The sequence below is a fragment of the Cnephaeus nilssonii genome (genome assembly GCF_951640355.1).
Source record: "Cnephaeus nilssonii genome assembly, chromosome: 7".
Classification (NCBI taxonomy): domain Eukaryota; kingdom Metazoa; phylum Chordata; class Mammalia; order Chiroptera; family Vespertilionidae; genus Cnephaeus; species Cnephaeus nilssonii.
Window position 1 is genome coordinate 26,224,728 of NC_137078.1, and position 12,579 is coordinate 26,237,306.

Consider the following 12,579-nt stretch of genomic DNA (forward strand, 5'->3'; position numbering starts at 1 on the left):
ATCATGTTTATTTCATTATGTTCTGATAAGACTGGACCCACCATACAAATTGTTATTTATATTGAATTTCACTTGTCTTCAAAAACCAGTTACAAATTATTCTGTGACAAATTAAAGGTACAAATTCAGTAAAGTATCACTTTTTAGACTGATAAAGGTTGGCATGAGAAAGAGCAAAAGCTAGAGAGTAAAATAACTAAACTGTGTAGATATGCATACCTAAAGGTTTCATTTCAAGCTGAGAGTCAATCAAATAACTCATTAACTTAACTTGTGCTTTGGTCTTACAGGTATGAAAAAAACCACACCAGCCACTCTGAAGGTAAGTTATTAGGTATAGGAGGTATAGAGAATTTTTGGCAGGTAAGGCAAATACAGGTAATCTGAAATTTTGGAGGTAATGGAAAGAGGCCCTGGGAGACCTGAGGAGGAAAGTTAAACCATGCCCACTTAACATTTGCATGAACTTCCAAATCACTACTACTTTCATTTCTCCTCCTCTACTTAGAAAAATTTCACTCATGGTTCCAAGTCCAACTTAACGATCAATCACTTCCTCTAATTCTTTCATAATACCACCCATTTGATTAATCCATAGTCCCACAGTAGTTGGCCTATAATTCATTTATACCTTCTTTATGGAAGGACTGTGAAGCAGTGAATAAGAACACAGGTTTTAGAGCCAAACTTCCTGGTTCAAGTCCTGACTCCACTACTGACTAATTCTGCATTCTCAGGCAAATAACCCTTCCCTGTGCCTGTTTCCTCATCTGTAAAATAAAGGTAATACCAGACAAGGCTAAATGTAACACTCTTTTTCACATTTTTGTTTCTCAGATATTGGGGTACATTTTATAATTTACATTACAATGATGCCTTATAGGCATTGTAGATTTGATGACCTATGGCCACGGTGTAGAAATTTTGTGAGAATCAAATACATAAATACACATAAGGCAGCAGAGAAAATAAGCATTTAATATATATATTTATTAAACTGCAGTTATTTACATAGTTTCCTCACTACAAGTTTAAGGATAGATCTGACTATCTCCTTCATAACAGACACCCAACTATCTATTTAGTCCTATGTGTCCCTAGCAACTCTAAGTGTTTGGCATAAAGTAGCCATTTAAATATTTCTTGTCATGTTCACTTCTGTATCATTTATAGGATCAGGTTTACTCTGAACCCAGGATGTGGTTAAAAATATAATTAAAAGGTGCTGTGCCCGTGTGCTCAGTGGTTAGAGTGCCAGCCCATGCATCAGAGGGTTTGGGTTCGATTCCCAGTCTAGGGCACGTATACAGTATATGTGAGTTAATGTCTTAGAGCTATTAAAAACCAAGACCTTTGATTAAGTCCAGTGTGCCTCCTACCATATGAGTTGCATATAGAAATGACTAATCTACTTATATATTTCTTTAAGCCAGAGTTGAAACTACTAAATTATAGGAATAAGCCAGTGATACCATAACCTATTTATCATATTGTTAAACAACTCTTTTCCCATTACACACAAAATTACTAATGATGACAAAGAATAAAAATTGTTGACAAATAATACAGAATGGCAGCAAAAAACAACCAAACTCTGTATTAGGGCTGTCTTTGAGTTTACCCCCAAACCCGGTATGGGCCCCTAGATCCTTTCTTCCAAAGTTTTTTTTTAAAGCTAAAACAGGTGTAATGCAATTTTGTATAAGTAGTGTTCTCCAAACACCTTTCTTTTGCTATGCCAACCTCTCCTGATTATCCTTCAAGGTTCATATCAAACTGTTAATCACCTGTGAAGTTTCCCTATTTGGATCTTTGCTCCCATGCCCCTAGAAAGAGGTAAATACTCCCTGTCTTCTGAGCTTCCACATTATCTTGTCCACAGCTCTTTTTAGCTAAGTTATATTCTACTGTACTTTTCTCTTCAGTCCATGACCTCCGTCCTCCTACCAACTAAATTGAACTACGTAAAGATAGAGACCCTGTCTTGTTTCTTGATCTCCAGAGTATTGCTTAAGACTGGCACTTAGTAGTTACTATGTAATTATTTTGAAAATTGAGGTGGGAAAACATCTGTGGAGACCAGATAACCCTTAAAGATATATTCCAACCCCGAGGTTATGTTTCATTAGTTTACTCTGCTTGCTAAGATAAACATGTTTTTCTATTAAAAGCAATTAGCAAACTTGATTTTTAATAGCATTGCCTTCTGGCACAACTTACCTATATTGAGTGTACATTTAAGAGGGAACAAAAAAAGACTATTAAATCAAATCACATGGATGGGGCCTTGGCACCTATATATTTTAAAAAGCCCCACAGCTGATTCTCCTGGCTATAAACCACGAGATATAAATTTATGGTCTAGATCTGTCACCAAGCCTTTTCTATAAATTACCAAATAGTAACTATTTTAGGCTTTCCTTGCTATATATGGTCATTATTGCACATTCTTCATTTGTTTTTTACAAATATTTTAAAAGTGGAAAAACCATTCTCAGTTTGCAGGCTGTACAAAAATAGGCTACAAGACAAATCTGGTGTACGACCCCTGTTTACCAACTCCTGGTCTAGCTTATGAATTACTGGAGATATATAAGCAAAAAGCAGCAACCAGATGAAGCAATCAATAGGATAATTTCTCGTTATAAAGTTTATGTCAATAGCTTTTAATTTTAAGTTCTTATAAGCAAAAGTAGATTTATACTCATATTTATTTTCCAAAGCCAATGCTTAAAGTCAAATTTGCATCTAAATCACCAGTTCTACATTGACAATTCTGAAGACAAAAGTACATGAATTAGCAGCTCTGGAAAGAGTAATACAGAGAAGGCATTTTAAAAAATCATTATATATTTATTGTATCTTCAAAATACAAAAAGGAGGATATACACTCCTCTCTCATGGAGTCAAGGCTAAATGAGATGCAAGACGTGAAAGTACATGACTCAATAGTTTCTCCTCCTTGAAGGTACCAACAAATGCTTATTGAACAAGTGGTACTTCTCCACGGGGAGACTGCCAGTTCCTGGAAAGCGGAGGCCATGTCCCTATTTTCCCACATAGCAAAGAGCTCAGGTAGAAGAAGACAATTGCTTTGAATGGATGAGAATAATGAATCTATCCCCAAAGGTTCTATTATTCACACAATGCCCAACCTCATGGGTTCTTACTCTGCCTTCAACCTACATTACTCTAGCTTCACCTCATTGCTTTACTTCTGGACACAGCATCTAACCATAGCAAGTGTTTGTCAAAGGTACCCTGTACTTTCCTGCTCCCCATCTTTGTTCACATGTCGAACTTTCTATTCCCAAGGTGAATTTCAACTGGTACTTCTTTCATTTCTCCCCAAAGGTTCCCCTCATCAGCAGATAGATTCTTTTTTGAAATTCTATATTAGATATTACTCAAACTATATTTTGGCTAGAAAGTATCTTCTGTAACGCCAACAGCACGTAGCATATTCCCCAAACTTGGGTCTTTTAACAAAATGTATGGGAAAGAATTAGGTAAGTTTAAAACAAAAAGAAGGAAAGGTTAGTTTCCAAATTGTCATGGATTTATTTTTAAGATCCTGGCTTGCTATTTTTGAATATGCTGTGAGTGATTCAATCAGGACCATCCACTATTGTAGGTATTTTTGAAGTGCTCAAGGAAAACAGATAAGAATTGACAGCTGCCATTAATTTTAGGTAGTACAATGTACTATAATCTACATTTTTAAAAGATTAATAATGTAATTTTTTTAAAAATTGAAGGGGTTTTCCATGTCTCTGATAATCTTGAAGGTATAAAATCAGAGGAACGACAAGAGCACTTTTTGAAGGAAGGCAAAACAAAAAAATCTTGGGAGAGAAGGCTTACCTATCTTTTATAGGCAGCAGGGCTCTTTGAAGAAGGGTCTCCAAAAAGACGCCTGTCACAGAGCCAGAATCCTGTCCTCACAGCAGAAAGGTTGTACTGGGTGAACAGATGAACAAAATTAAAATTAGCTTAAAATACACTATTCTTATAACAACTTGGCTGAGAAAGCTCAAGAGTGCCAAGTGTAAAGAATGTGTAAGTCTTGTTATATTTCACAAAAGATTATAAAAACAAGTTTAAGTCTAAATAGATTTATTATGGTGCTTATTCAACTTTGCCTTCCAACAAAAGGTTTAATAGTTTATAAGGTTTTGTGATCCCTCTGATCAAATTATGAGATGCGGGAATTCTGTTTTGTTTTTTTAATCCTCACCTGAGAACAAGCTTAGAGAGAGGAAGGGAGAAAGAGAGAAACGTCAATTGGGTTGCCTTCCATGCGTGAACCAACTGGGGATTGAACCTGCAACCCAGGTATGTGCCCCGACTGGGAATCAAACCAGCAACATTTGGGGCACAGGACGATGCTCAACCACCTAAGCCACTGGCCGGGCAATTCTTGTTTGTTTTTTTTAGAACATAATTAAGGACTAACAAAACTTTCACATTCACCCTCTTACCAACTTCCCAGTATGTTTTCAAATGGTCTAAATATATGTTCACCAGAAATTACAATGCAAAATTTCTCTTATTTGGCAAACATTGTAGAAGAGCTCACTCAACATCCCTTTTTATTTGCCTTCCTCCTATAGAAGCAGGAAAGTAACACTTGGATCTCATAGCTTTCCTTTCAGCTAGAGGTGGCCACATATAAAAGTTCTGGACAATTTGATATACATGGAGATCTCTAGTAAAAAGAATTCCTTCAGGGGCAGTGGGGAGCCAAAATCACTAGAAGAAAGTTCTTTGTTCTTTCCTACCTAGAACAGAGAAACAGTGCCTAAAGGTAAAACCAGTTTATAATCATACTAGAGGCCTGGTGCATGAAAATTCATGCACTCGAGGGGTAGGGGGGAGGGTTCTTTAACCTAGCCTGTACTCTCTCACAATCCAGGACCCCTCGGGTAGGGTTCCTAGGCCTGGCCTGAGATCAGGGCCTATTGGGGCTTTCCTTCCCCTGGCTTCAGGCAGCTGGCCTCACCCCTGCTGCTGCCACTGCTTGCCATCTGTGCAGCACTGCACCCCCCCTCCCCTCCCCGCCACTGGTGGCCGCCCTCTGCAGGTGACAGACTGGAGTGCGATGGTTTGCTTGGCCTGGGCCACCCTCTTTCTTTGCTGGGGGGCGGGGCCAGCCCTGTGAGGGGCCGGCTGAGTACCTGATGGCCCCTAACCACTGGCCTGCCTGCCTGATGGCCCCTAACCACTCTGCATGCCTGCCTGATTGCCCCTAACTGCTTGCTTGGGGATGGGGCCAGCCCTGCAAGGGGCTATGGTGGTCTGGTCTCTGGTCATTCCGGCTGTGATGCCTCTGGCCTTTTATTATATAGGAAGGTTAAATGCCACATATAAAGATGATGGCTCAGGAAGAAAAATGGTACCCCAATTCTTGATACCTTTATCTTGAGATGGTATACTGCCAAAGAACTGCTTATCTGTGGACTTCCTGCCATGAAAGAAAAAGAAACTTCTGTTTTGGACATATTAGTGAGGTTTTTAAAGTATTTATAGCTGAAGACATTCCTCACTCATATTAGAATATCCAGATACAGACTCAATACTCACAAAGTAAAAATCCAGTTTTATACTATTTTTAGAGATAAGAGTGTTAGAAAAACACTAGGAAAAAGAAAACTACAGAAGTAATAGATAAAATGAAAAAAAAAAAGAAGTATGCTTTAAGGTCTAAAAAATTCATAATATTCATTTTCTCCAACCTGGGAAGCACTGCTTCTCCCTTTTCTCTGTACTCTCCAGTGATTTCTCTGTGCCTAACACCTAATATCTGTGAAAGGCCTGCCTGAATATGATTTAATCTCACTGGTTCATTTCAGCAGAATTTCCCTGAAGATGCTAATCCAATATGGGAACCAGTTCATTTTCAGAGTAAGTTTACAGAAAAACAAAAACAAAAACAAAAAACCTGTCATTTTTCTAATTCTCTCATTTTTTAAAGAAACTTCATCTACCAGTTTCTTCCTGGTTCCAAATTGCTCTTCTGTAAATGGCCCAGAGCTGAGATGATAAAGAAGTTTAAAACAGCTTTTATAAAACAGCTAGAGGCCCAGTGCATGAATTCGTGCACAATGAAAGGAAATTAATTAGAAGAAATATTTTAATATTGCTTTTTGTCCTTTCTCTGTGTCAATCAAATTCACAACCGACGACAGATCGAAACACATAAGTGCAATTGGCGCCAGCAAGAGCTTTATATGTATTGCGCATGTGGAAGTCAACTTAGCCTTTTATATATATAGAATAAACTTGCTTAATTAGACTTGCTTTCTGATTTACTAGTAGCTAAACTTTTTCCAGCCCAGTGAAGCATCCTAACTTCTCTTTCATGTAATTGTCAGCAACACAGCAAATATCAACACGAAGCAGATTATTATTGTAGATCACACAGGGAGAAGAAAAGGTAAAATATTTAATTGCAGCAGTGTTTGACTGTATTCTGCGCAGTGAGAAAATCTGAAGTCATTTTCAAGGACCACCATTTCTTACTCCGTTTCAGTCAGGTCAAGTTTCTAAGCTTTCTAAATCTCCATTTTCTGTCTAATGAAAAGAAAACAAGATTCTACTGAGTCTATCTACCTACTCCAGGAATTCGGTGAGGATCAAATGAGATAAGGCACGGAAAACGCTTCACAGACACTTGGTTAAAGTGTAAAATGTTTCCACCTGGCTTTAAAGCAAGTCTTGTTCCTGGGCTGAAAAAATTCCAAGGAGGCTAGTTGCTAGGGAGAGGAAGTTGGGTGTTGCTATGTGATGTAATTACCTGGCGCCCACAGCCACTGTTTCTGGGCTGGGCTGTGGGCCACATTTTGTGCCATAGGGTGTCGGCAGTATTGGCTGAGATTTGGTGGGGTTTCACTCCAGGGTGGTGGCAGGGCCTATGTACCACTTGGGGGAAGCTGAGAATTGCTTTGTGGGTGCAAGGTCCGCGATGCCGTTTCTCTGCATTGAGCGTCTACACCCTGGTGGTCAGTGTGTGTGTCATAGCGACTGGTAGGACAGACACTTAGCATATCAGCCATATATATATATATATATATATATATATATATATATATATATATATATGTATATAGACTAGAGGCCCGGTGCACAAAATTCGTAAACGGGGGTGTCCCTCAGCCCAGCCTGCATCCTCTCCAAAAGGGACCCCTCGGGGGATGTCCGACTGCCGGTTCTTTCCTACCTAGAACAGAGAAACAGTGCCTAAACCGGAAATCAGACATCCCTCTCACAATCCAGGACTGCTGGCTCCTAACCACTTGCCTGCATGCTTGTCTGATTGCCCCTAACCACTCTGCATGCCAGCCTGATAGCTCCCTAACCGCTCCCCTGGTGGCCTGATTGATGCCTAACTGCTCCCCTGACGGCATGAAAGTCCCCAACTGACGCCCCCGCCAGCCTGATCGCCTCCAACTGCTTTCCCCTGCGGGGCTGAGGGGACTGGGGGACTCCAGCTGGATGAGGTGGGGCTGAGGGGACTGGAGGACTGAGGCTGGATGAGGCCGGATGCTGTGGGGACTGGGTGAGGCGGGGTTGAGGGGACTGGGGGACTCTGGTTGGATGAGGTGGGGCTGAGGGGACTGGGGGACTGAGGGACTGAGGCTGGATGAGGCGGGGCTGAGGGGACTGGGCACTGCCATCTTGTGGCTGTGGGCACCGCCATCTTGTGAGGGTGTGGCAGTCAATTAGCATATTTCCTCTTTATTGGCTGTGGGTGCCACCATCTTATGAGGGCATGACGGTCAATTAACATATCCCTCTTTATTAGATAGGATTAGATATTATCCAAGTCATTCTGAGAAAGAGCACCTTCTTGAGTTACTTCCAAAGAAATAGAGAATTAACACATTAAGCTCCCTGTCAGTCACCGGTGACTGACACTATACTTTCCATCCGGAAGACAAAACAGGCTGGGCGCTTAACCCTTTGCATTCACTTGCTTTTTTCTCGATTCCTTTATTCTACTTGGGATTTAATTTTTTAAATACCCCAGATTTTACAAAGCGCGGCAGTAGAATAAAAAACTGGAGTTTCTTTTCATACAAACTTTTATTTATTTGGATTTTTTAATATTTCAAATTATTGATACATTCAAAGAGTATAAAAAGAGCTGCTACCGATGCTAACCGTGTCGAGTCACACTCGACATCCGAATGCAAAAGGTTAACATGTTAAAAACTGTTGTGAACCACTCACTGCATATCATAGAAACAGAGGTACAGGTATAGAGATACTCAAACACAATGTCTTACCAATTACTGGCTAACATGCTAATGTGATATATCCTATCTAATAAAAGAGTAATATGCAGATTGACCATCACTCCAACACACAAGATGGCTGCCCCCATATGGTCAAAGATGGCTGCCCCCATGTGGACACAAGATGGCGGCCACAAAGATGGCCAGCAGGGGAGGGCAGTTGGGGGGGACCAGGCCTGCAGGGGAGGGCAGTTAGGGGTGACCAGGCCTGCAGGGGAGGGCAGTTAGGGGCAATCAGGCTGGCAGGGGAGCCGTTAGGGGATGATCAGGCTGGCAGGCAAAAGTGGTTAGGGGCAATCAGGAAGGCAGGCAGGCGAGCAGTTGGGAGCCAGCAGTCCTACTGGGATCGGGCCTAAACGGGCAGTCGGACATCCCTCGAGGGGTCCCAGATTGGAGAGGGTGCAGGCTGGGCTGAGGGACACATACTCCCTGTGCATGAATTTCGTGCACTAGGCCTCTAGTTTTCTTATAAAAGACTTTAAAAAAAAAACACAAGAAAAGCCCTGGCCACTGTGGCTCAGTTAGTTGACCATCATACCATGCGCCAAAAGGCTGCTGGTTCAATTTCCAGTCAGGGCACATACCCGGATTGTGGGCTTGATCCCCAGTAAGGAGCACGCAGGAGACAGCCAACTGATGTTCTGCTGTCACATCAACGTTTCTCTTTCTCCTTCCCTCCCTCCCTCTCTAGAAATCAATGAAAAATCTTTTAAAAAATAAGAGAAAAACGTGTCCTTGGGTGAGGATAAAACAAACCCAACAAAGTTTTTTTAAAATATGTTTTATTGATTTTGTTTACAGAGAGGAAGGCAGAGGGATAGTCAGAAACATCAATGAGAGAAACATCGATCAGCTGCCTCCTGCACACTCCCTTCTGGGTATGTGCCCGCAACCAAGGTACATGCCCTTGACCAGAATCGAACCTGGGACCCTTCAGTCCGCAGGATGACGCTCTATCCACTGAGCCAAACTGGCTAGGGCAAAACCCAACAAATTAACCTTCATAATTTACTCCAAGAATCTAAAATAGAACATGCAACTGATCTTAGTAAGGAGAAGCCTTTATTTATGAAAAATTCACTCCAGGAATTAAACAGAATAAGTAATATTAACTTAGTAATAAATCTGCAAAAAATTTTCATCTATAGGCAATCTACCATTTTTCCAATCAACTGAAACTCTTCTTTATGGCCTCTTAGAAAAGAGGTCCTTCCTTTCATGGTACTGAGCAAAAATACCTCCATTTATGAAGTCCCTAACAAGGTTGCCACTTAACCAAGTCATTAAAAAGTGGAATAAAGAAAACCATTTATCACAGAAATGTTGTTCCTCCTGCTAGCACTTACTTTGCAAAGGCAATCTGAACTTTTCATAGAAATGGAATCAGCAGTAAAGTTTTTGAAGCAATAGCACTAAATTTGAAAGTCTTTAGAGCAATAAAGAATATCTATGCTTATTGGAAGGAGAGTTATCCCCATCATATCTCAACCAGATTTTGTTGGCCTTGTATTTCATAAAGTCTGCTTGTATCAGCCCAAGCAGAAAAACTGAAGCAGAAAATAGAGCATAATGATACAGCTTTTATATTGTATAACTTTATACATTTAATGTCCATAAAAGCATTCTTCAGTTTGCCTTTTTCCTGTAGGTATTTTCATCAGTTGACCTGGGTTTCTAGTTTCACTTGTGATCATTATCCAGTAACTAATATGGTTATAATTCCGGGGTAATCTATATTCACAGACTTCAACTAATTCTACTTAAAACAGTGAAATAATCGAGAAAGCAAATGAGAAAATTAATAACCTTGCTAAATACAATCTTCCTGCAGTTTAGTAATGATAGGAAGACTGGATTTAGAAATCCTAAAGGTCAGTTTACTACTACTACTAATAGCAGCAGCTAATACTTAGACCAGTGATGGGCAACCTTTTGAGCTTGGTGTGTCAAACTTCGCCAAAAAACTGAGCATAACTCGGGTAGTGTGTCACTTTGAGGAAAAAACATTATTTCGCAAATGTTTCATCCTCGGCATGCGGCTGCCTCAGCGGCTGCGTGTCATCAGAAATGGCTACGCGTGTCAGTGCTGACACGAGTGTCATAGGTTCGCCATCACTGATCTTAGACAGTACTTGTGCCAAGCACTGCTCTAAGTGCTTTACATAAAATAATTTACTACACCCCTTTGAGGCTGCTATTATTATTATGCCCATTTTACAGAAGGGAATCGGATGTTACAGAGTTTATGTTCATAATCATAATGCCTCTACAAAAAAATCAGATGTTTATAGCCTATGACAACTTTTCATGCTTTAACTCTGCCTTTAAAAAAGTTTTAGGGGAAGCAGAGTGAATACACACAGTAGATAACCAAAAATTTGTTAAATGAGGAATAACACTATTACTGCAAATTGGCATTATTGCATATTCACATATAAACAAATGTTTTCCTTCCAGATTTTCCTAAAATCAATCATAAAAAACCTTAATGCTCAGATTACTCATCTTGCTTTACACCAAAAATATATTAAGACTACTGTCCCAGTGTACGGATTCGTGCACATTGAAAGGAAATTAATTAGAAGAAATATCTTAATATCGCTATTCGCCCCTTTCTCTATAATAGAAGTGTCAACCATTGACAATGACAGATCGAAACACACACGTGCGACTGGAACCAGCAAGAGCTTTATATGAATAGTGCATGTGTGAGTTAACTTAGCCTTTTATATCCTCTCTAATAAAATGGTAATATGCAAATTAACCATCACTCCGCTACATAAGCCACACCCACCAGCCAAGCCACACCCACCAGCCAATCAGGGAGAGTATGCAAATTAACCCCAATCCAAGATGGCTACAGCCACAGTGAGCAAGGTTTCCCAGGTAACAGAGCAAGCCAAACTTTCCATAGCCGTTGCAGGCCTAAGCCTCCACTCAAGCTACAAAGTTTCAATTATAGAAGGTAAACAAATTCAAACAAATGGCGGCAGAATGGAGCTTGAGAGAGCAGGCCAGGGTTGCCGGCGGCAACAGGGGAAGCAAAGCTTTCCGCACACCCTGGCCGGGCTCACCCGCTTAAGGCTACAAAGTTTCAATTGTAGAAGGTGAATTAACTGCCACAGAAATGGCTGCCGGAGCCCCAGGCTTGGCTCCGCTCCAGGCTACAAAGTTTCAATTGTAGAAGGAAAATAAATTCCAGATACCAGGGCCTCTGCTTGGGTTGCCAGGGGGCGTGGCTGGCCTGCAAACCACCACAGGCCCCTCGCTCAGGCCGCCCCATGCCCCAAGGGAACCCCACCCTGATCCGGGACACCCTTCAGGGCAAACCAGCTGGCCCCCACCCGTGCACCAGGCCTCTATCCTATCTAATAAAAGAGTAATATGCAGATTGATCATCACTGCAACACACAATATAGCTGCCCCCATGTGGTCAAAGATCCTGCCCCCATGTGGACACAAGATGGCCACTACAAGATGGCCAGCAGGAGAGGGCAGTTGGGAGGCACCCGGCCTGCAAGGGAGGGCAGTTGAGAGGGACCAGGCTTGCAAGGGAGGGCAGTTGGAGGTGATCAACCCTGCAGGAGAGGGCAGTTAGGGGTGACCAGTCTGGCAGAGGAGGGAAGTTGGGGGCAAACAGGCTGGCAGGGGAGCAGTTAAGCATCAACCAGGCTGGCAGCGGAGTGGTTAGGGGGTGATCAGGCTGGCAAGCAGAAGCAGTTAGGGGCAATCAGGAAGGCAGGCAGGCAAGCAGTTGGGAGCCAGCAGTCCTGGATTGTGAGAGGGATGTCCGACTGCCCGTTTAGACCCGATCCCACCACCGGGATCGGGCCTAAACGGGCAGTCGGACATCCCTCCAGGAGTCCCAGATTGGAGAGGGTACAGACTGGGCTGAGGGACAACCCCCCGCCATGCACGAATTTCGTGCACCAGGCTTCTAGTATAGAGATATTTATGAAACACCTGCTGGCTTTGTAATATTCTTTCAATTATGCAGCATTTCAAACTTAGATTTATTGAAGTCTTTATAAAATTTGACATTAAAACAAGCATGGATTTTAAATACCTAAAGGCAAATTTATACAAGATACTCACATATAAGACCAGAGTTCACAACATCTTAACTCCCTCCAGAATCAACTGGAGGTGATTTTGCCCCCCAGGAGACACTTGGCAATGTCTGGAGACATTTTTGGTTTTCACACCTGGACATTGGGGAAGTATGCTACTGGCACCTAGTGGGCAAATGTTCTATAATACACAAGACAGTCCTCTACAATGA

General features: G+C 41.6%; 1 protein-coding gene across 1 annotated transcript in view; it reads right to left on the reverse strand.

Moving 5' to 3' along the window:
* Positions 1-12,579, reverse strand: part of DEK (DEK proto-oncogene) — a 41,520-nt gene that overhangs the window by 10,745 nt on the left and 18,196 nt on the right. The gene's annotated exons all lie outside the window — the stretch shown is intronic.